At 46.3% G+C, this 25853-nt stretch overlaps 1 protein-coding gene across 2 annotated transcripts in view; it reads right to left on the bottom strand.

The window, feature by feature from the left end:
* Window positions 1-22771, bottom strand: part of NTN3 (netrin 3) — a 194323-nt gene extending 171552 nt beyond the window's left edge. The window contains exon 1 of one of the 2 annotated variants that reach the window (XM_069210506.1): window positions 22276-22771. The gene's annotated coding sequence lies outside the window, so the exon portion shown is untranslated. The remainder of the gene's footprint in view (window positions 1-22275) is intronic. The other variant, XM_069210507.1, reaches the window with a different exon arrangement.
* Window positions 22772-25853: the final 3082 nt, after the last annotated feature.

Raw genomic sequence — 25853 nt, 5'->3', positions numbered from 1 at the left:
CCTGTTATCAGTATGTTTTGTAAGAGGTATGATGGGCCTGAAATGGTAACGATAATTGATTTGGATGTTAAATGTGGATGCAAATTAAGAACTGTACGGTCGGGATTTTTTTTATAAAAACTGTATATACACATTATGGAGTTTTAAGAATTTTAGGTATGAAATGTGATTTTAATGTATACTTTTTTAGTTTTTTAGGGTTTCTTTTTAAACCGAAATACACGTATATATATATATATATATATATATATATATATATATATATAGGGATTAAAGGCTTGGTCTTAAAAAAAAACAATACTGAAAAGCTCTTAGCAGTAACACTTTCAAATTAGATTAATGCTTTTTGAGATATTAGCTATCAAATGATACAAATTTGATATAAAAAAAGTAATTTAGCATCTTCGAGTATAAGTAGGTGTGATAAATTACAGGTTGCATAGAGAAAAAGATTTTTTTAAAGGTCATTATCCCATAATACCGTAACAGGGATTTGTGTTATAGTTCTTTTCTTTGTACTTTGAGAATTTTAATGATAGAACTCAAACTAGCCAGTCATGCCTCATTGAATGCAATTTATGCAACTTCCAAGTTACATTTTGCAGAGTACATTTGCGCATTTGTTTTAGCATAAAACACGGATTGTTGCAACGTTGTAACCAGTGCTTTAAATGGGAAAATTAAAGTGCAGGTACTCTGTGCCAGAGTACCTGCTTGTTTCTGAGAAGTGCGGGTACTCTCCAATTAAAAGTATTACGTTTTTCTTGAGATATGCCGGTACTCTCCCTCTCAAAATAAAAAAGTGCCGGTACTCAGTACCGGAGAGTACCGGCCCATTTAAAGCACTGGTTGTAACCAAAGCCATGATATCTTAAAATTGACCCCCCCTCCTCCAAAACATCCATAAAATTGACACAAACTCATAAAATGCTGCTAAAATTGTAATCCGGGTGATGAAAAACAGAACATTTCTGTTCAACGCAAATACAGCGCACACCCTTCTCTTTCAATAAACAAAGCAAGTCTGCTAGGCACCTATAGGTTTAGGATGTTGTTTAAAATGTTATATCTTCTTAAATGCCCCTCCTGTATAGAAGTCACTCAGTGTCTCCAGGGGCACATTGCAGGACGTATCACTGCCTCGATGCTGGTAGTAATCGCTCCCACGCTGGAGAAAGGACCTCAGTTACCCATGATTGCCCAGGTATTCTCTACCAGTAGATTACTCAGGGATATTTGATGTCGAAACATTAGGGGGATGCATACTATATCAAAACGGTATAAAGTGTCTTCTTATCTCAATAGGTGGGTAGTCCATATCGCAATGTTGCGGGAAACCCACCTTACAGCTAAAGAGGGGGCAGCTTTACAGAGGAGGTGGTGAGACAGGTCTACCACACTACCTACTCAGCTTTTGCGAGAGGAGTGCTCATATCTGTACACCTGGGGGTCCCCTCCCAACACACTGGTGACCTGATCGATCCGGCGGGCACGTTTGTGGTGGTAATAGGTCACTGCGCTGGATGAGACATAGCAATAATTAATATCTATGACCTGAATACAGACCTGGGGCATTTCTAGAGGACTTTTCAAGGATCCTAGCCCCCCCAAATGTTGCACTCTGTCATTATGGGTAGGAGACTTTAACTGCGTAGGGGACCCTACTCTACTCCAATCCCTGGTTAACATGATTGCTTGTTTATTTTGGAATTGGCTAACCAAATGGGGACTAGTTGATACCTGGCACCACATGCCCTCTGACTAGGGAGTACTCTTTCTTTCGGGACTCCATCGCCTCCATGTGCACTTAGACACGTTCTTCTGCACCCCAGATGTTCATGGCTTAGTGCATAAGTTTGAATATCTTGCCAGAACCATATCGGACCACAACCTGGTCCTCCGGGAGCAGATGCAGCCTTATATCCCTACTTGAAGACTGAAGCCGGGTCCTTAGAGGATCCGGTCTTTCAGGACACTGTTAGGGATTATATTCGGCAATACTGGCACGGCGCCTTTCCCGCAGATGGAGTGGGACACTTTTAAAACAGTGACTCAGGGGAAGTGCATAGTGGAAATATTGTGTGTTCGTCATACATTGGTAACTGAAGTCTTGTCCTCAAAGGCGGAATTGAGGGACATAGAGAAGCGTAGACCGGGCCACCCAGAGCTACAAACTATTGGACACCAAAGAGCGCTTGCGGGACATGTAGAAAAGCTCAGATGTTATGATTCTACGGAGTACATGACTCGGGCACATGCAGAACATGACTGGACTGGCTCCTTATTAGCTTTGCTAGATAATCTCTCTAAGCGGAGTTCGGTGATTGTGGAACTAGAGGCGGACCAGGGGACCCGGCTCTATAGCCAAGCAGATATGAACCAACATTTCAGTAGGTATTCTTCTGCCCTCTGTACGAGCGCTTCCACACACACACACACAGACGTTACCTTTACCAATTTCGTAGCACCTTTAATCTTACCGGCTCTTACCCCTGAGTCAGCTGAAGGGTTTAGCAGAGGTATCACGCCACAGGGAATAAGGGCAGCTCTAAAGAACATGGTGAGGTGGAAAACACCTGAGACAGACTGATTCCCTGTTTAGTTCTACGCCACATGTGCGGACACATTAAACCATAAACTGGTGATCTATACAAGGCAGCTAAGGACACAGGCCATCTCCCGCCTTCCACGTGAGAGGCCTTAGTTGTGCCATTGTTGAAGCTGCAGAGACATGCACGTGACTGCACAGCATACAGGTAGCTATTGATTATAAAATCCTTAGCAGGGTCTTGGTAACTAGACTCCTCCCCTTTGTGATGAAATTGGCACACCCAGATCAGGCAGGGTTTATCCCTGGCCGCAACATGGCAATTAACATCAGGATTCTCTTGACATTGTTAGAACCCGATACCTATGACCCTGAGGGTACAGTAGTATTTGCAGTAGATATTGAGAACGTTTTTGACAGCTTAGAATTGGACTTTCTCTATAGCATGATAGACCGCCTGCAGCAGGGGTGCAGTTTCATGCCCTGGACTCGCCTATTGTATTAGAACCCCATGGCTAGAGTTAAAATGGGGCCTACAAGTGGGCCGGGGGACGAAGTATGGTTGCCCTTTATCGCCTCTGCTCTTTACGCTGTCGATGGAGACACTGCCCAGCTGTGCTAAATCTGGGGATGGTTACTGGGAAATAACAGTTGTTGGGCAGCAACATCACCTTGCCTTAAATGTAGATGACCTCTTAATATTCCTTTGAGACACACCAGTGGACGTTGGCTGGGCCAGACAGCTGTTAGAGTATTTTTGTGTGCTGTCAGGGTTACGGGTAAACTGGCAGAAGTCAAGACTGTTCCTGACGCTTGAGAATCATGGTCCTCCTGACGGACTTGTGCTACTGAAATAGGAACTCAGATGCGTACAGTACCTGGGACTCAAAATATTCTATGACCAAGCTGGTTTATCGGATGAGAATGTTGGGAGGGTGGTTTGCATGCTCAAAGCATCTACTTAATTTTGAAAGACTCCCCTTTCTATAGCCGGTCGCATTGCCCTTCTTAAAATGGTGGCCCTCCCCTGGCTGTTGTATTTTTTTGTAGTCTTGTCTATATGGATCCCTTGGGCAATATTCCATGAGCTAGACTCACTGTTGCTTTTCTCTGGGCTGTAGACTGCAGAAGAGTAGCAATACTACAACGCCCTGTTGGATGGGGAGGCATAGCGGTCCCTGAGTTTGAGGGGTATTACATCCCAGGGCAACTTCAGTAGCTCACCCAATGGTTGGCAAGAAGGCTTACCCCAGGGCGTGAGATAGGTCAGCACCACTGACTGTTAGGGGTGCTCCTGAAGACTGGCCACCCCCCTGTTGAGAATACCACTGAATTCCGTGTGGTACAAAATAAACACACACATGAGTCCCGTATTCATCTCACATGCCACTGGGTATGTTGGGCATGATGCCACATGGAGGAGATTGGCAGGGCTTAGCAAATTGGGTAGCAGCAGGTGTGATGCGGGTGGATCACCTGTTTCGAGCCGAAGAAATTCTCCCCTTGAAGATTTTCAATTGGAATTTAAACTGCCCCTTGGACACTTTCTGCTCCACAGAGCAATGATGGCGGTAGTTAGAAAACACTGGGGAGCAGGCATGATGGAACCACCTCCTCATAAGATCTGCCAATGCATGGTCACATCACCAGGCACTTTCAAACCAGCTACATGCTTGTATAAGGTGATTAGGGAAGGCATGATGCAGCCCCTCAACTCTTTACGGACTCGATGGGAGGAGGATCTAGGGAATAAAATACCCGAGGGTGATTTGGTGACTTTGTTGGAGCGGGCTCCCAAGGTGTTGGGGAACACCCGATTCAAATAGATCAGTTTCTATATATTCCATAGGGCATACCTTACGCCAAGGAGAGTAAATAGGTATTTCAAAACAGTTGTGGGCAACATGCTCGAGATGTGGGGTGGTCAAAACAGGATTCGTACATATTGTCTTGGACTGCCCATCTCTAGAGCCCTATTGGGACGCCCAAGATCACTGATATAGAGAAGGAGGTCCCCCGCTCTCCGGGACATTTACTATTGGGCTGGTTTCCACACACCGCTAACACCAAGGTCACTGGCAGGTTCCAAAACGTGGCCTTCATTCTGGCAAATAGGGAAATTACAAGAAATTGGAAGGCTGCCAGGGTACCCTTGATTGCGACTTGGCATAAGGAGTTTGAGCGGTGGGCGGGATATGAAACTGCAGTGGTGCTCCAGGAAGCTAGATGGGAAGAGAACTCGCTGGAAGTAATCAGGGCCTAGGAGGAGTTAGTGGATTGTTTGAAGGACCCTGAACTCCCATCCCAAGTGGCATCTCCTGCCGATCCTTGACTAGGGCTGCTGCTAAGTTTGTGACCCTACCCACTGCTGTGTGCTCCACTGTGCTGGTTCCCCAGCACGATCTATATACCTGATCACCACCTGTCCATGCTGCATAAGACACTGGGACATAATGACTTGAAGTATTGAATTGTGGGTGCAACTCGGGGTAGGGGGAAGGATTTGGGTGGGAACTGCTTGGGACTGTAGATGGGTATGTGCTGATAGTATGCTGACGGATTCCACTTTGTGACCTGTTGTTCATTGCAGCTTTGAAACTCAATAAAATCGGTTTAAAAAAATATATATATATTCAGGAGCCACTAAAATGATGTGTTTATGGAGCTCCTGTGTTATCCGCATAATTGGAAATCTACAGCACATGCAAAATAATCCATCTGCAGCATAATATACAGATTTTTAAAAAAATATATTTATCGCTGAAACGGATCTAAATTTACCAAAAAAGTGGCACATGTGGAGTTGCGCAGTCGCAGACTTTCAAGACGTTTAACTGGTCCTCTTCCTCCTACTGACTGCTGAATCAAACGTGTTAAACGCATACTACTGATGTGAAACGTTTGCCCAGACTGTATTAATTTACGGTAAAATGACAACATAATGTACCTGAATATGCCGCATACATTGACTGCTCTTGCCGCATAATTTAGTCAACTCTAACGCATGATCTTGCCAGCCATTGTTGCATAATTGAAGTACCCCTAAATGCAGTGACACTCTTTCTTCTTTATCTGCTCAAGTCATGTATATATATGTACAACTCTCTCTGTGCTCACTGCCACATACGGAGTGAACTTGTACCATTTCATTGCCTTTGAGAAAATTAGCTCAGACAGCCAGATGTTGACTGTTGAATAAAGAAGCTGTTACACTGAGCCAAATATGAGGTTTTCTTAAATAAGGATTTGGAAAAAGTTACATTTCACATGCTAATCTAGAAAGCCCCATGTCAGCCGCTTAGCATGGAATTTCAATACCGAACTAGGCAAACTAAAGGCACGAGTGGCACTGATTTCTTTGCGTGCGATTACTGAAGCAATAAATACATAAATAATGTTACCACTTGTTGTTTAAGTCTGTGACAAACCCCTTCTACAAAGATTTGCTGCAGGCAGTGGCGTAACAAAGGCCCCCGCAGCCCCTGCAGTGCGGGTGTCACCGACCTCCAAGGGCCCCCTCAGCACAGTAAATTGTGCAGGGCGGCAGGCCACTGACTGGGTTCTGCGGGGAGGGGACCCCTACAGGTACTTTGTAGGGGGTGGGGCATACATTTCGTTAAGCCACTTGCTGTAGGCTTTGCGGTAGGGCATTATAGTCCGTTGTCTTTTTTTTCGGCTCATTATTTCGCTGTCATATCACCGAGGTTGTTTTTATTTATTTATTTATAATGTGTGGCACTTATACACTCAGCGAATGTGGTGGGCGATGGACCAGGATCCTCCACCCGCCCTCGATAAAAGTGAAGTTGAAGAATCTGATGACACAGCGGCCTCTACTGGCCAGTCTGAGAGAAACATGAGAGAACCTAAGCGAAACGTCACAGGGTCTGGGAACAGGTCAGTGACATTCGTTCAGTCTGGGCCTCTTCACGGATTCCGAGTATATGACAGCCATTTCAAAACTGCACTGCAGGAAAGCGAAGGCCTGAGGAATAAAATAGTACACCTCTAACCTCTTACGTCTGTATGAAAATGCACGTGAAACCCACAGAGTATTCTGAAGTTCTTATCTTGCCAAAGTTTGAAGGTAGATTTTTAAGATAGGGGTCGGCTTCATTTGAATCACGAGCATCATGACAGATGCTGCGGTAGATAATTTCGGATATTGCATTAGTTTATTCAACACACTAAATTTGACGAGGGCAAAGTTGACTCATTTGCAAAAGTGTGACCCCAGTGCAAATGGCACAGTCCAGTTTGCCATGCCTGGCCTTGGAGTCGCCTCTGTAATACAGCGGGTGCACTTTTAAAAGCGGCTGCACGTGGGAATGCAAATAAGCCCGACTCCCCACTGCAAGAGCACACGTGTGTATTAAAGTGTACCGCCTCTGTATGGTGCACAAACATACCACTGCTAGCAAGATCTTGCGGCAGGAAAAGTTTGTATTGTATTTATAAAGAATACAATGGTGTTCATCGTAATTACGGACGTGCCAAGCCTAATGCCCTAGTAGTTAAACGGCTTGTGTACTTGGTGCCACTGCATCTCTGGGCGCTGCAGTGCAAATTGACTTTGGCACTAAAACATGAAAAGTTGATTTTGAGCAAGAAACAACATATCTGATGGGAGGGTTCTGTACTTAGCAAGATGGAATGTAGTTGCGCGTAGATGTGTTCATTTTTCCTATATATACATTTGGTTAACGTAGACCACGCACAGGCAATAGGCAATTGGTTTGTATCAAATAGCGTGAAAGAGAATTAGTATGACAATTCTTTAAAATAATGTATCTGCAAAAACAATTATATTGAACAAACCATAACATTTTTTACTTTAAAGCCATTAGATTAGGACTGGAGGAGGGCTTGAACCAAAAATGAGGGCTATGGAAGGAGGAAGGTCTGGTTATGGGGCAACAGTACCCCCAGTTTCTACAAGATCAGATCCTGTATCATCAAAAGGTTCACATATCAAATTGATTTTTCGCAGGTCGTGGGAACAGCTTTTAAACCGCAAACACGTTCACAAGTTAATTGTAGCATGGTGCTTTATTTCATGTGCACTACATATTTAAATTGTGTATGCGTGCAAAATATATTAACGCATTTGCACATACAAAACTATAGAGGGCACCAATGACGAATTTCCAAGATAATAAAAGTACGCTAAAATGTGCTGCAGCATATACAGAAAAGCCGGCTATTATTTTGCAACTACTCACATCTTTCCATGACTCTAACCAACAATTTGGACAAAAGTCATATTGAGGCAAACTGATTGACTTTAATTTTAACTGCAATTGTGAACTAATTGCAATAAAACAAACTGCAATATAAGCTGAAACTATTATAACTTAACATAGTATGCACGAAAATGGTGTTGTTAATAAACTGCACATATTTATTCCCGATATTTTCCGCAAAAAGTCAAGAAATTATTCTAACTTGATGTGAAACCTCAATTAGACGTATGCCTCATGTGATGGAACCCCTAGTGCCATCATGAATTCAGCAGCATCATGCTGTAATGTTCCAGAAAACAAATAACTACAACTTTGGACTTTGAGATATGGTCTGGTGTTCAAAACCCTAACTGTAACAACCCTTACAAGTACCTATCAGGAAGTACTTGGTTCCAGAATAAGTTAAGCATAACCAATAAAATGCAATACAGTGAGCCATTTTTCACCACCAACAGCCCCAGCCATAACTGTGAACCAAGGCAAGCGACGTGGCACAAATGTACATCTAAAAACTTGATTGGAAATACTACAAAATCAAGCAACTTTATTTTCGTTGTGGGTTTTGGGACACTGAAGTAGAAACATAACCTACCTTACTATCTTAGAAACACTGACAGAGTGCAAAGGAGCTCTTGAATGCAACTGGCTGAAACACATGTATGATTTCTATTTTCTTTGTAGATCAACTGGCCAATTGACAGACAGAATACTTGTAAACAGAAAAAGACACTGCCTCACGAAGACACAGACCAAGAAGACATAGCTGAGGTTGTGACTCAAGTGTTTGAGTAACCGTAAAGCCTACCTGTTTGTAAACATTGCCCAAGTCTATATTTATAAATATATTTATATGTATATATATATATAATACACACACACATACATATACCCACATATGTATACACACATACATATACACACACGTTAGCCACCATCTTGTTTTCATCATTTTAGCTATAAACTTAGTATGGGGTCATATCTCAGCAACCATAAAGAGAAAGCACATCTGGTCTTCCCCATTGTTTCTCATTTCATCTGTTCCATTGATCCAATTATAAACTCAAGGTAGATTCCTTTCAAAAGAAACACCACTGACTGGACATTGACTGCCTCCAATGAGGGATAAATTAAACGAATCTTCACAACACAACCGCTGAGGAAGCTAAACCACTCTGACACACCTACCACTGCAGAATGGAGGAGACCTACACCATCTAGGTTCACTTTCGTAGGAGAGACTATCCAGCAGTCAAGGCTAGTAGGGAGAACATGTGGCCTCACCATTGCTAAGATGCCCCTACATTCAACAGCATCTGCAGAGAGAGCCCACGAGAGGCCATCTGCTACAACGCACCAACGGACTAGATAAATAAAGCTATGTTGTGTATAGACTAAGGGTCAGAAATATTTTAAAGAGTTTATTGGTTGGTAATCATAAATGAGTCTGCTAATTTCTGGGTGCTGTTGTACTTCTCATCAGTTTGCCTCAGTGTGGTTGGCTAGAATGTTCCGGCCCCATTTTACCCAAGTATAAAGCATGAACTTCACCAACCAAACAATATATTTTCCATGCGGAGGCTTGCTCTTGCCTGAATCTGTGTTCGTGATGAATCCAGTGGTTTGTGATTCAGGAAGAGCCAGGGTGTCGACAAAAAGTCTCTAGATACGCCACATAAGTTTTTACCAAGCAGTGCTGAGCATTCAACAGACGTTATGCTTATAGCGATCATGACTAGCCGATGAGTGCTAGTTGCCTGAAATTGAGGAGAAATCACCCCACAACCTCCAGCAAGGGGCTGTGTACATTTTCATGATTGGGTGTCTTATCTCTTCTAATATATATTACAGTGTACATTACCGTCTCCCACGTGATGCTAGCTCTTTTGGGTTGTGTAGTAGAACAGAAACAATTTCACATGGTTTCCATATAGGAAAATTGAAGAATAGAAGACACTTCATAGGTGAGTTTCAACCAACCCTTAGCTTACCCATTTTCCAATCAGAAAGAGACCTCCTTCGTCTGAGAACCTACAGCAAAACGTCCAGATTCTGTTCATAGTGGAGGGTCTAGTTGGGCGCAGGTCTGTAGGTCTACAGAGAAGGTGGAAATTTTCTCAGCAGTGAAAGTCAGTGCGCAGCATGAATACAGGCGGTGAGAAAGTGCAGGGGACATGCAGACCCCGTGGGAAATTCACAAGCAGAGAGAAGGGGCAGGGTGACAAAGAACACATCTAGAGAGACACAGAGAGCAAGACGTAACAAGGACAGCTGAGCGGCAACCCCTGAGAAGAAGAGCAAGAGAACACAGACAGGCATGCTCCTCAAGCAAAGTCACAAGAGGGACAGAGGCATCAGAGCGTGAGCAGGATAAAAGGCGGAGCCTCCGGGGTAAAATGTGCGAGAGCGGAACCAACCCAACCGTAGGGATACATTTGTAAATGTTTTTTGCAAAGATATAAAGAAAAATGATTCAGTGCCAGAAAGAGATGCCATGTTGGAAAACATGCACAGACACGAGGAGACTGGAAGAGAGAGCGGCCCATCGGAAATCATGTGAGAGAGAGTGGAACGTCACCAAAAGAAGGCGAAGAGAGCTAAGGTGCCACGTGTGCTCTAGAGAGAACCTCACGTGGGAGTCAGAGGCACGGCAAGCACGCTCTTTGGGGGGAAAGTGCTGTGTTGGAGGTTTCAGCTGCACCCGTCTCTCTCTCTGGCAGCTGGTGACACCCACTGGCCAGAGCCCTCCATGGGGCATAGGTCATAGGCCGCAGCCCCTTCCCAGGGAACCCTGAATGAGGCCTTCTATTCAAGCTGCCATTAACCCTTTGCAAGCCTGAAATACGAGCAACATGTGGGGGCGACCGCACGCATAGAGCGCATCGACGTGGGCCCCAGCCTCCGCACCTGGGCTGGAGACTCCTCAGTCCCTGTGCTCCTGAATCAAGAAGCTCTCACCTGCTCCCTGGGGTTTGTGACTCGAGGGTCGAGCAGGAGGGCGATGCTACCCGGAAGTGATGTCAGGGGCCTGGCTGATGTCAGGTAAAGAGCAGAACTTCGGAACCAAATAATGTGGCAGAGTTGAGTGAATTGTGTGGCATAATGCAGCACATTTTTGGATATTATTACCTTATTATTTTGCCATTTGTACACACGTAACATGCTCAGGGAAAAAATGTCACGTTATTAGTACCAGTTTAATACCTAAGCTTAGCAATAAGCAACTGAAAGATTATTAGTCAGCCTATGAGAGGAATCTTCGCTGCACAGGAACACAGGTTACCATGTTCTTTGTAACTTTAGATACATTTGAGCTAGAAATATTTTTGTTAAACTCTTCAGATTATGCAGCAGATGATGGATTAATGGGTAAATGTGGCATATCCATACTAAATCTGCCACATTTGCCCACTAAAACGCTGCAGCCACAGAATTGCATTATTCCTGTGGCCCAAGTAGTTACCAAGTGGTCACATTCAAGTAGCTGATTCAAGGCTAGGTATGGGACGGCTCATTAGCCACTGTCTAAATTTTTTGTTAACACATACTTTTAAGACCAGACCTTAAGGAGCTCCAGTCATGTGTTGGGCTACTCTTGTCTGCCTCGCAACACTGGTGCTTAATTTGTGCCTGTGCTTGAAGGTGGCAAGCTCTGGCAGTCATTTTTTTTTAGACCAGGAATTAATTATTTTTCATCCTCAAACTCCGATGCAAAGCAAGAAATGGAAAGAGACAAAAAGAAAGAACGAGGAAGAGGAAGATGGAAAACAGTGACAAAGGGAAAGCAGTGATGGTAAAGAACCTACAAGAGTGTGATAAAGAGAGAGAAAGTGCAGGGTGAAGGAACCAACAGACTAGTGAGCCTCGGTATTTCTCAAGCTACCCATTTGCAGCATAATTGGTATGCTCCTATTAAACAGTTTGATTCCATACACTTTTTGTTTCAAATTAAACTCTGCCATCACTCTGGCTTTATTGTAGTTAACGCAGTATAGGTTTTTGGTATATGACAAACTCTGTCCACAGTTTGTCAGAGGCTTATCTCTGTAGATATTAACTCTGCACCTTCCAATTTATTTGTCCCTGCATAGGCACCTTTCTGAGAATACATAAATGCAGCCCATGGCTGTAGATTCAACTTTATCACTAGTGACTACTAGGAAAACAAGCATTTTCAATGCAACTGGTCTCGCATTTGTTCGAGTTAGAGCTATTAGCATTGTAAAGCAAAATAAAAAACACAGCGCAATCGCGCTATGTAAATTGCAGCGCGATCACGCTGCGTGGAAAATAAACAGATAAAGTAGTCCGGACTCCAGGCTGAAAACATCGAGCCTCGTATGTTTTTGGTACTTTACCGCTGCTGTGTCGGTGGATTAAACACCGGAAAAGGCATGACGTATGCATGCCTTTCACAAATTTTAAAGGCAAGCCCACGAACCATTGTAAGTGACTGACATGGCATGGGTGTGGTTTGAAGCCCAAAGAGAGATTACAGAATGGACGGAGCACTTTATGCTCGCCCATAATAAAAACAATAGGAAGGCAAAAACCCAGGCAAATTCACCTGGCAGTTTAGACAGTGACATAGCAAGTACGCCATAGGCCCTAACACAAGCAGGGAAAATGGACCCCCTTCCCCTTGTTTGGTGGCAACAAAAAAAAAAGAAGTTAAACATTCGATTTCAGCGAGACCCCTAAATCCTGGGCTATGGCACCACTGCACCAGCTGCAATACTGGTATCTATGCCCCTGAGTTTGAAGCCAAAACGTGTCCTGGCTTCGAGGCAGCAAACTTCAGACTGTTCTCCACCAAACTAAAAATGCCAACCCCAAATTCTTACTGTGGTCTCAGGGGAGAAATTGCTAACAAACCAGTTTTCTCTGTCAAGACCTCTCCCTTATTTATGAGCATTCCCCTTTTCCGTAAATATTGTGTTATTTTTAAAAAAAAATTCATAACAAACCAAAATAAAAGAAAAAAAGAACGATTTCTGTAATCCAAGGAAGACTGATTTCACTGTATGTATTTACGCGATGCTTTAAGGTGCATAGTAAGGTGACCAAGTGAAAATGTTTCCTTTGCTGGTGTAGTCTGCAGTATTTTTATGTATGTAGCGCTAGCGCCTCGTATAGTGATTTTTATACTGCGAGGAGAGTGCCTAGTAGTATGGGGTAGCCGGAGTTGCCATGAGGAGAACCGGGCCACTAGAATTATGTGTTTTTGCGACTGCCACATTTTCCACATAAATACAGATTGGCCTAATTTACCACATAAACCATTATCTCTTGCACAATCTGCAGACTTAAAATTTTTTTGATTCTAGTTCAAAAAGATTAAAATTGCTAAATTACACTATCACATGTTGCTGTGCAGTGGAACGCTCTTTAGTTGCAAGGAGGTGAAACCTTTACCCATTTAGTGTCATCCTGTGTAAAATTGACCAACTAAGGAAGTAACACTACCACAAAATGTGCTTAATTATGACACAATATTTGCCTTTTCTTGACATATCTGAACCAACCCTGCTACGTAGTATGGTCCTCCACCTCCACATAATTCCAGTGGCCCCACAGGAGAATGACTCAACATGAGTTACGAGGAAGTGAATAGGTGAAAAAAGCTCCAGGACTTGTGTGTTAGAAGTGAGTGATGAGAAAGGCTGGTGCCAACAACTACATGTAATGTTAAAAGTTACAGAAGACAGGTTATCCCTGAAAAGGAGAGTGACTGGTGTCAGGATTAGAAGTGTGTGATTAGCACCTCTCCTCAAGTTAGAAGAAGGGAACGAGGAGAGTGACTAACACCAAAGGGTAGAAAATAAATATGGGTTACGGCTGATGTCAGTGGTTGGAAGCTTGAACTGCGAGTAGCTGATGTCAAAGGTAAGAGTAATATAAACGATGATGAGTGGGGCTAATACCAGGAGATTTGGGAAGAAGTGACGGAGTGGTTGATATCAGGAATGAGATGGAAGAAACAAGGAGAGTGGCTCATAGCAGAGGCTATAAAGAGTTGATCATGAAAATGGCCGGTGCCAGCGGCTGCAAGGAAATGACATGAAACGATGGCCAATCCTCGTGTTAGAGTTAGAAGAATGCTATGCATGAGGCTGATATCAGGAGTACAGCGAAGTTGGGAGCTTGACTGATGCCAAGGTCAGCCATTGATTATCTGGGGAGTGTAACTTTTCCTGGGTCTAAATGGAAGTGACAGGAAGGATGTCTAAAAATACAGGTGGGGGACCATATCGCTACCTCCAACCAAATTGCCAAATAGTTCACACTGGTTCCCATCTATGATCCTTTCACCTGGAGGAGCGTACTTGATTTTTACAGTAAACAAAGCAGACTGAAACCTTCCTGCGATAGAGAATATAACAATTCTCAGGCTGTGTTTATTCACAACCACATAAACACAACGTAAAAAACATCATCACATTTACCATTTTTTCTTTCATCCTTAATTTTCAATATTTATTTACAATGTGCATCGCAAGTCGTAGTTGAGATTCTTTAAAAGGAGTCATGGTTGTCCACCCGCCAGTGACCTGTGGCATCGACTGTAGACTGGGGGTCGTGCTCCCCCCACACAAATTACGCTTCACAAGGCGAGACTCACCTGCCCCCTAAAGATAGAGGGGGCGAGGGCCAGCATGAAAACTGTCTTCCAATCCAACCATGCCAGAGCTAACCCTAAGCAAGGGAATCCCCCCTGGCACCCGATGGGGATGGTCCTGGGCAACCGGGCCATACCTTGATCCCCTGGAGCAGTCTCCATCCCCCAAATTCAAAATTCCAGGGCCATGTAACGGAGTACCATGGGGGGAGCTATGGACATTCGCAATATTGGTCATTCCGAGCTCCTTTCCTACACCTAGAGCACCGCCACCCTGGTTTGAGGCAAAAGGCTTCTGATACCGTCTTGAGTTCACCTGCACTAGTATTCTTGATGCCAAGGTTATTCACCTGCTTTGTGCCCAAACATGACTCCTTCCCTCCTAAGGTCTTCCTACTCCTGCTATTTTTTGGGGATAGGTGGGCGGGAAAGAATTCCTCCAGTCCTCTGGAGGTATGCACATGATCGTCAGGGGCAGCCAGGGTCAAGTAAACAACATAACCCTGAGGGACTTGAGACCCCTTTAATCCTGTTCTGGCTGCCACTGCCGGTCACCCCAGGAGCCCCCACCACACCCCCTTCAACCAATCAGCTCACCCCGTGGGGTGAGCGCGATTTTCTAAATTTGTGCGGCACCCACCGTTGGGCCGCCGTCCGGGACCGGTCCGAACCGCACTTGTCCTGGGGGCGCACTATGCCTTGGTGCGCACCCCCTGCCCAGAAGTTAGAAATAACAAGGTGGGAAAAGTAAGAGATTCAGTGGGTTAGTTAGTAAGTGTAGTTGAGGAGAGTAGCTCATTCCAGAAAAAAAGAAGAAAGAGATGAGTGGAATAACCCAAAGATTCTTGGTAAGGAAAATTGGAGAAGGAGGAAACAAATTGTATGAGATTGTAGTAGGCAATGTTGAATCCAAAATATCGATGGGTCACAATATCGCAAAGGTAAGTGCATAGAGGAAGGTAATAATTTGCTATTCCTAACTCCACATCTACCCGCCATGAAGATATAGATCACGAAGATACCTATATGTGGAGTTAAGTTTAGAAAATGCGTATAAACCTACCTTTCTATATTCTGACCCTTGATATTGTGTTCATATTGATATTGTGACTCGTCAATATTTTGGATTCCATAATCCCAGCCTTTACCTCGATGAAGGATGAGACAAGAGATCTGGAAAGAATGCCTGAAGCAGTGCGAGACAGCACTGTTGTCCAAATCCAGGACACTAAAGACACAGAGATTACTGAAAATGAGTCAATATATTTTTTCAAGTGGACTGCATTCTTTAAAATGAGTCTGAGTCTTTAAAAAAGGTTCCTTTCACATTTCTAAAAAACATCTAAATTACTTCATAATAGCTATGAGATGATGCCAGACTTTTCTGAAGATCCTGAAGACATAAGGAGAATCAGGAATATAAAAAAGTGACCTTGCATATGTTCCCACTGACCAGAGTGCTTCTGGACTGAGAGGGGAAGTTACCCCCAAACCTTCATTAATTTTATTTTTAAGCTTATTCAGGCAGTGAAGGCCAAGCTCACGGGAGGAGCTGTGATGGCCAATCAGATAAAGTATACTTCAGTTAGATAGCACAAAACAAAACATATCAATACTAACTCAGCCCCTGATTAAGGAAAAAGTTTAATAAAAACTGTAAAATGGTGGTACAGTAAAATGAGAACAAATGGTGCAAGTCTAATATATAGACATTAAAGAAAACAACTTCATGGCTATGGCCTAAATTTGTGGTCTAAGAAATAGCTTGATTTTTTCCTGCTATTTATTTATATGTATTTTATAAATATTCTTAATCCGCATTTTTTGGTCGAACAGATCTCATTGACTATAATTTGTGAATATTATGCTATGATGTTCACCAACGTGCACAGCCACGGAGCTGTCCCAACTGCTGAAAGTTTTTAGTTAGGACTAGGAGTCGAAGGAAGTGCCACAGTGTTACGACAGCTCACTGGTGGGGAAGGGGACGGAATTGTGATGGTGCATTCAGGGTGAGTTTTCATAATCCATTTGGGCTTTTAACTTGATTGCCAGTATTTTTATGAACGAATCCCAATTCCATTTTTTTTTTAAATCATCTCTGAAAAAAGGTCCATTTATCATTGGTCCACCAAGTTGTAGTAAAAAATGACTGCTCCCCATCGTGGTACTAAGATGACCTACCTTTCGTTAAAATCAAGAGGTCTCTAATGGAACAGCAAATGAGCTACCACTTGTAGTCAAAAGACTCCAGTGCCCCAGGACAACAATTGATATAACACTTAAAAACCACTGATCATGAATGGAAAACTTTCAATGGTGGTCCTCCATTGAAAGTCTTGGAAATTGTATAACTGGGCTAGGGGGTCCTCAACATTCAGACTACAGCAATTCCACAGTCATAGGGTCCAGTGGTGCATTGTCATTTATGAGATCCCCTTTGCTGTTGCATAATGCCAAGAAAATTAGTTCTACTCCTGACCAGAAAAAGGTGCAAAGGTAACGATGGGCTGTGCAGTTCCACTGCCAAACTCTGGATCTGTGGATGCAAAGGCCAGCAAGTTAATGGGCCTTCTGACATCCAGCAGCATCCAAGGATAGGTCCTCAGGGAGTCAATACATGTTCTTCTTATAGCCAATGACAACAGTGATCTGACCAGCATTCAGAAAATATGTGGCTGCTGTACAAAGAGGTTATCTTCCAGCATTCCTGTCCGTTCAAGGGTGTGTGACACCCCAGAGCATGTTACCAGGAGAGGCCTGTTCGCCTGCACATTGGTTCTCCTGCAAAGCTCCTCAGTGGCACGATGGGGCAATCACGAGATCCATGGCACTTTTGAGTAGGACCAATGTTGATCTGGATCGATTGTCAAAAGCACCCCTGCTCATAAATAAAAACCTTTGGAAGACATAGCAGCTGAGCAAATTTGGTCCCAGCTTTAGTGGAACCCAGAGATCAGCATCCTGGGAGAACCAGCAAAGAGCCACATAGATCCAAGATACATTTAAAGAGGTTTTTAAGCAATGGATTGCATGTGGTCAGTATAAATTCAGTCCTATTGCAAAGGCGCTGGACAGGAGACCAACTTCAATTGCCAGTGGAGCACCTGTCAAGGTTTTGGATAGCAAGCTTTCAAGGGAGAGACCAGGTACATTTATCCACAGTCTGAACTTCTCAATTCTGGTTGTAGGGGTTCACACAACAAGGTAAAACAGATGTTCCCCTTTCTCCATACTAGGCTTCCTTTGAGAGATCCCTGAAGCTGATGTCTGGGTGTTCCTTTGGATTAAGGGGTCATTAGTATGTCTGAGAAAGGGAGCCTGAAATGACTAATAAGACAGATGTGTTTGGACATTGTAGCAAACAGCCAAGCTCTTTGGTCCTGCAAATGCTTTTGGAGGGACCATAAGCTTTTTTATAATGAAATCACACTTCATCCTTGCACACACACACACACACACCAGTTCAACACCTATGTCAGCTATGTGTGTTTTTATTTTTTATAGAAGTTCCCCTTTGTTAAGCACGCCAGAAGCCCCCCTCACATTCTTTATCTCATACATGCATTGCATAAAAATCAATCCATTTGGGTTTTGTTTTTCTTTTCAGAAGTGTTTGGTAAATGTTTTTTAATCAAGACTCAAGAAGCAAGTTGGACCTGTTGGCAATGTTTCTGCAGTGTGCCATGCATTCCTGGCACAAGACTGTCCCTTGTAAGCTCCATGGCCTATAATGTCTAGCAACAATTCACCGCCTGAGGAAATTGAAAGTTTCCTTGGGCGCAAAGGAACGCCCAGTACAGAATGGCATATGGAAATGCGACGTCACCCACCGATGTTAGTAGGCCCTCAGCAATATAACACTAATAAGGTGATTTCTGTTATGAGGAATCTCATTTGCATGAGAACGTGTCCCAGGACAACAAGGGTCATACTGGTCTCCACCGCCACCAGTCGTGGATGTGCGTGTCTGTGGGTCTGGGTGGCGGATGTAGGTGTTGTGAAGGGTGGTGGGGAGCCGATCTCATTGGGTCGCCATATTGACCCACTGGCATCTGCCAGCCGGCGGTAACAGAGCAGTCTGTCCAGACTTCATGCAGCGCGTCACTGTGGCCCCCATACCCCCGGCACCACACCTCCATAAACTTTGACAGGGACCTTCAGACCACATGGCCGTGACGTCTGACAATGACCCTCAGGCTCGCCCTATCCAATTGATATAATATTTGCAAATGACACTTTCAGCTGGATTCGGCTTAGTTAAGGAGTCGCGAGAGACTCCATCCCAGACCCAACGTATCGCCTATGACCTCTGACCATGACCCTCAGAAGTCTTCCGGCAGTGAACCCAAATGACACCGCCGCCCCCCGACTCACCGTCCTATGTTTCCATCTTGTTTACAAATAGCATTGTCAACTATCCGCTCTTAGCGCATTGTTGACACCGCATGCCATGATCCAGAACCTTCACCTTTGACATTTGACAGTGCCCCCCCATCATATTTATAATGCACATTTTCCGTTCTATGTAGTTAGACGAGATTGGTGGAGGCTTCACACCTTACCCTACGCGTCGCCACTGACCTCTGACATCGGATTCCCGAACAACCTAACATTTGCCAGTGACCCTCAGTTGTACGTCACGGTGACCTTCCACTCCTCGCGCCGCTTCATTAAATACTCAGGTATGGGTGTGACCCCATCTCCACCTCCTCGTGACCTGGCATGACTCCCCGCAGAAATCCATCTGATCTCCGACAATGACCCCCAGCTGTACCCCGACTTGGCAGTGACCCCCAGCAGGACACTACCTGACGTCTAATACAAACTGACAGCAACCCACCATCCTGTCTCACCCCGCCTCACTGTGGACCCCAGTCCCCAGGACAAAAACACTGAGTGCCGGGCGAGTTGGGAACATCCGTACTGAGTCAGTCCAAATGTCTCCGGTGTCTATTCCATTCCATTGGTTTATCGCTTCGTGCCACTGTTCAAGTGACCGGAAATATGCAAATCAGCTTGAGGCTGATATCTGACAGCATACCGCTTACCGCTTATCACTCTGAAATCACACAGCGTGCCCCTCTTCCCCATAGATCAGACCGCCTTCACCTTACCCCGAAATCTGACACCAACCTTTCCCTCACCCTGAGAACGGACACCCTCACTCTCCCCTTTACTTCACATCCAAATCTTGCAGGTTACTTACTTCCCCACCACGCACACACATCTGACATAGCGCTGCCCCCACAAACCATGCTGAGAACTGAGACTGCTGCACACACCGTACCTCACCCCAACATCTGAGCACCGGCTACCCTACCTCTGATTTAGGACACCGTTTTCTCGTCAGCAGAACTAACAGCCTACTACCTAAACCTCACTCTTAGAAGTGAGAACTCCCAGCCTGCCACCTTACACCGCAAGCCTGCAGCGTCACACCTATCCTTTTGAGAACTGAGAACCACATCTCTTCCAACTCACCCTGAGAACTAAGAGCCTGTCGCCTTATACCTCACCCGAGAACTGATAACCGGCTTCCTCACATCTCATCCTTAGGACGGAGAAACTTGAGCCTACCTTATGAGAACTGTCACCTCACTCTTAGCACTGACAGCCTGCTGCCTCACCCCTTACGCTTAGAACTGACAGCCTGCTGCCTCATACCTCGCCCTTAGAACTGACAGCCTGATGCTTCACTCCTCGCATTTCGCACTGACAGCCTCCTGCCTCACATCGCACCCTTAGAACTGACAGACTTCTTCACCACTATTCAACCTGAGAACTGACAGCCTACCGATCTAATATTCCTGCGTTCTACCTCACTCTCAGAACCAACAGCCTGCTGCTTTATACCTCAACTCAGACTGACAGGCTGCTACCGCACACACCGCCCTGACAAATTACACTACGAGCTTGAGAACTGTGAACCTTTCACCTCATCCTGAAAACCGACAGCCTGCCCCTCACACTTCAACCTAGGAAATGACAGCCTGGTGCCTCACTCCTGCCATTCAGAACTGACAGCCTGCTAACACGCACACCTTACGCTGAGAACTGACAGTCTGCGGCCGGACGTCTCACCCCGAGAACTTACAGCCTATCGCCCCACTATTCAACCTGAGACCTGGAAGACGTATGCCTTCCACCTTACTCTGAGAACCGACAGTCACCTGCTTCACACACATCCTGAGAACTGAGAGCCTGCTGACCCACTACTGAACCTGGGAACTGAGAGACGGATGCCTTCCGCCGACCTCACCCCGAGAACAAGCAGCCAGCTCATGCCGGAGCCCGAGAGGTGACCGCGTACTGCCCCGCCGGTGACTGAAAACTTACAGACGTGCATCCACTACGTCACCTAGAGAACTTGCAGACTGCTGCCTCACTCTGAAAAGTTGGATCCTTAAATCTCTCACACCTCACCTTGAGAACCGACAGCCTCTCGAGCCATGTCGTCTTGAGATCTAATGCGCAGCTTCGAGGTCCTACCTTCAGCTCCTCAGCCGCACTCAAGGTTCACCAGCAGATCCCCAGGGACTAATGCCAATGTACTTGACTGTGGTGCGCATCAACATAAGTGATGCCACAACTACGCGTCCCTCTTCAGGGCCCTGTCGTGCGCACGGCGCGCCGTGTCACGAGGCCATCGTACAAAGCATTAAAAAAAGGAGTTGGACGCGATGCCCCAAGCCCTGGTCTATGCAGCAGGTGTCTCCAGTCTGCCGTTGCCCTGGCACACTGTCGTAGCAAGGGTGCCATGGGGCCGGGGCAAGCAAGGGAAATTACCCAATGTACTCAAGTACTGAATTACAGTCACAATGTGGGTGCATTAGTGCTGCCCCCCCCCCCCCCCCCACTGAAACCCGGTGCCAATGCGCTGGTATTCTACTGATAGCTCTACCACTGGACTGTCAGACCGATGCTCCTCTCGGGTGCCAAGGCCACTCACAGGCCGAACGCCTGAGGAGCAAGTGTGCACGCTGATGAGCCATTGAGGGAGTGAAAAGAAAGTTGTCCATCTCCAATTGCGCGCGCATCACCTCGGTGCGAAACCTAGAGTAGGGCTCCCCTCCTCGGGTGGATCTTACGGGCACCCCATGTGAAGTACCAACCTGGTTGGTACTTTACACGAGGAGCGCACCCTCAAGCGTTAACCCCTTTGGAGGGCCTACCTGCGAAAAGCATTGGCCTTATTTTTTTTTGGGGGGGGGGGGGCGGGTTCCGGTCCTTCTATCCACATTTTGGAGGTGTAAATTAAGTAGCTCTCCCAGCGAGGTGAGCCTGAGGGGAAACACCCGTCATGCGGCTAAATACGGCTACCTCTCCTCAATGAAGACACCCATTACTTGAGGGGACAGCAGAAACACCGGGGTTTTGTGTTTGTGTTGGGGCGTGTGAGCATCTCTCACACTCCAGTCTAAGGAGCCCCACTGCCTCTACTGTGGGGGTGCGAGTATGGGTGGCATCTTGACGGGGTCTGTGTACTGGTGGGAGTTGATGGGTTTCTCTGCAGCTGACTACTGAAGACTGCTGGGGGTATGGCAACAAATTTAAAGTTTGAGGCAGGACCCCCGATTTGTTGTGCCGGCGTGAAGCTAAGAAATGCCTACACTAGCCACTACTTTCTAGTAATTTGGAAGTGAAGGGCGCGCTCAGACTCCAACACCCCACTCCCCCTTACCTCACCCTCCCCCCCTAAACACTTCCTCTCTGGAAGGAGCAGCCAGGTGCACACCGCTAATCTAAAATAAGGCGAGCACTGAAACAGTAAGATATTGTTCACACTCACGGCTTCGTCCCACCCACCAGGACGCAAACCACGCGGATCTAATACACACAGCGGAAGGCGCAAAATCTGGACTCACCGGGGGCAGGTGCAAGGTGGGGGGGCCGCACGGCGGGGCCCCGGGGCTCCGCTGCAGGAAACGGACGGCTGCGCGTCAACTCCAAATTCCAACAGTGATGGGGGGAACCCAGACACAGGCACCACCGGCAACACACGGGGTGAGAGTTCCCGACGTAGGAGGCAGATCCTGGGGCAAGAGGGCAGATCCTAGGGCAAAAAAGCAGGTGACGGGGTAAAATGGCAGGTTCAGGCTTCAGAGAGATCCATGGGGATAGACGTGTGTGGTGGAATACCAGGGCAGTTTACTGGGCCGGGGCAGTTTTCGTTGCTAGGGCAGATGATGGGCAGGAATGCGGACGCTAAGGTAAAAGGGCAGAGGAGCAGCTCTCGGATGGATGTCTTCAGACAGAATGAAGTGGTTCCAAAAAATCCACGAGTGAAAAGTCGGAGAGGAGAGAAAAAAATGCAACTCCACCTCCGGGAAAATACGAAGCAGATCTGGGAGAGAGTTATCCCGGGCCACCGGTGTGCGCGGAGCTGTGCCCTTGCTGCGCTGAGCCAGCCTCCATCCAGGGCGAGCCCTCCCATCCCTCCTCTCCCCATCCAGAGGAGACCCCTCCCCCTGCTCCCACCAGGGAGCCCTCCTCCTCCTCACCCAGGGCGCCCTCTTTCCCTTCCTCCCTCCCCCTCACCATCCAGGGTCCCTCCCTCCATGTGTCCTGCTCTCGTCTAGCTTCAGTTTTCTGCGGTGCTGTGAAGGCTAAACATTCATCACTTAAAAAAAAAAGAAAAAAAAAAAGAAAGGCGAGAAACAAACATGACAGGGTTAATTGGTGGCCCGGGGGTGGACGGCGAAGTGCAAGTGAGAATAGCTGTCGAGGAGCGGGACGGGCGTGTTTAAGGGAGATCCCGCTGGTATTCATGCTTGGGGATAGGACCCAATTGGGCTGGGAATCGCGAATATCGAGAAGGGTGTCACCCCTAATGCGTGGGGCTGCGCGTCGATGAGCCCTCAATGGATTAGCTTTATGTATGAGTGTGTGCACGCGCATTCGTAGATTGTGTCAATGTGCTGTGAGTGTGGGCTCGTGTGTCTAACTGCTGCTGGCATGCACCTTGTGTCAGGGCTCTGCAGACCTGCACCTCGTGTCAGGGTGCTGCAGGCATGCAATATGTGTCAGGGTGCTGCAGGCATGCACCTTGTGCGCACTCTGTCTGAGTGTTGCGGTCCCGCAGTGTGTTTCAGGGTGCAGCAGCTCTGTACTCTATTTCAGGGTGCTGCGGGTCTACACTGCGTTTCAGGGTGTTGCTAGTCTTAACTGTGTTTCAGGGTGCTGCGGGCCTGCATCGTGTTTCAATGAGCTGCGGGTAGACACTGCGTTTCATGGCGCTGCAGTTTTGCACTGCTTCAGGGTACTGAAGATCCGCAATGTGTTTCGTGGCGCTGCTGGTCTTCACTGTATTTCAAGGTGCTGGGGGACTGCATTGTGTTTCAGGGTGCTGCGGGTCTGCTCCGTGTTTCAGGGTGCTGCGGGTCTGCGCTATGTTTCAGGGTGCTGCAAGTCTGAACTGTGTTTTAGGGTGCTGCGGGCTGCTCTGTGTTTCAGGGTGCTGCGGGCTGCACTGTATTTCAGTGTGCTGCGGATCTGCGCTGTGTTTCAGGGTGCTGCTGGTCGCAACTGTCTTTCAGCATGCATACAATGGGACTGGGCCCTTGGTGCTGCTGTTCAGCAGGAATGTGCTGTTTGTTTCAAGGTGCAGGAAGGCCCGGCTGTGTGTTTCATGGTTGGGAAGGTGTTTGCTGTGCGTCACGAGTGGCATCAGGTCAATCTAGTGTGTCTGAATTTCTTGTTGCAGAGTGAAGCACAAGTAGGTGGCGTTTTTTAATGGTATACTTAGGGGGAAGATGTGCCCTAAAGGCCAAAGCCGGAGACACTGGCATGCTCTGCTCTATTTTAATCTTTCTTGCAGGTTGGTTTTCATTTCTGATTTCTCCCATTGTCATTGCTTTCCCTGATTTTTCTTTCTCCTTCTTTGGTCTTTTGTGTTTTTCTCTCTCTGGCTCAAAGCCTGATGATGAAAAATAAGTGCAGAAGCCAAAAAATACTTCTGGTGGGCTCCACCTGCAACCACCAGCTCCAATTAAGCACTGTTAATCTCCCTGTGCCTAAATAAACAAAAACATCTGACCTTGTGCAGTGTAATTTGGCATTTATGTAAAACGCCCTGATGCCTTCGAGTTTGCAAAAAAAAAAAAAACACAAACAAAACAGGTTTTTGCTTTGCGCGTGAAGACCCAACAGGTCTGTGCTGTGTGTTTGGGACTACAAAGAACAGATGATAGGTGGAATGCTAAACAAATCCAACATTCACCATAGTCACTGATCAGGGTTTCATCAATCGTTTTTTTGCTCACTATGCCACCACAGTTTGGGCACAGCCATCAGCCAATCAGTCTTGACTCTTTCCCATGGTAACAGTCCAGCTCGAACTGCCAGGACAGGTCCTCCCTAGACTGGAAACAAGCATCCTGGGACATGTTTCAGGGTATCACCCCACATCAGCCAGGCTAGCCAGGTTCCAAGCTCGCTATGCCACCGGGTTCAAGCTAGCCTAGTTGATGAGACATGAGACCCCAAACCCAGTCTCAGGATGCTTGTTTCTGTCTAGGGAGGACCTGGCCTGGCATTTCGGGCTGGACTGTTCCCAAGTGGAGCAGGGTCAATATTGATTTGCATATGACTGGTCCAAACTGGAATGGCATGGCGAGCAAACATAACATGGATTTAACCCAGATCTGTGACTGGGGTGAATGTTTGATTTGTTCAGCATTCCGTTAATCATCTGTTCTTTTTTGCTTTGTTGCTCTAAGGGTGAAGAGTATGTCCAGACATGGGTCCCATGCTCACTTTGGCACCAGATTCAAGCTAGCCTCGCTGATGAGACGTCATACCATGAAACTGGTCCTAGAATGCTAGTCTCTGGTCCAGGGAGGGAATGGCAGTTCGGGCTGGACTGTTCCCATGGGGACCAGGATCAAGACTGATTGGCATTTGGCTGGGCCCAAACTGGAACGGCATGACAAGCAAAAAACAAGAGATTTAAGATCTGTGACTGGGGGTGAATGTTTGATTTGTTCAGCATTCTGTCCATCATCTATTCTTTTTGCTTTGTAGTCTTAAGTGGGAAGCGTATGCCAGACGTAGGTTGCTATGCACAGGATTCAAGCTAGCCTGGCTGATGAGAGGATACCCCAAAACCGGTCCCAGGATGCTTGTTTCCAGTCCAGGAAGGACCTAGTCTGGAAGTTCGGGCTGGATTGTTCCCATGGGGAGTAGGGTCAAGACTGATTTGCAAATGGTTGGGCCCAGACTGGAATGGCATGGTAAAACAATGGATTTAACCCAGATCTGTGACTGGGGGGTGAATGTGTGATTTGTTCAGCATTCCGTCCATTGTGTGTGTGTAGCACATCAGCTCCCTACTATCTTTCAAAGTACACCAGGTATGTGATGCTCGTTTTGAGGCGCATCCCATGAATCCCCAAGGGTACAGGCTCAGTTACTGGTTCAGGAGCCACAGATCCAGATAGTATGT

The sequence above is a fragment of the Pleurodeles waltl genome, chromosome 10 (assembly GCF_031143425.1).
Source record: "Pleurodeles waltl isolate 20211129_DDA chromosome 10, aPleWal1.hap1.20221129, whole genome shotgun sequence".
NCBI lineage: Eukaryota > Metazoa > Chordata > Amphibia > Caudata > Salamandridae > Pleurodeles > Pleurodeles waltl.
The sequence above is the reverse complement of the archived record's forward strand: the minus strand, read 5'-3'. Positions and strand labels throughout refer to the sequence as shown.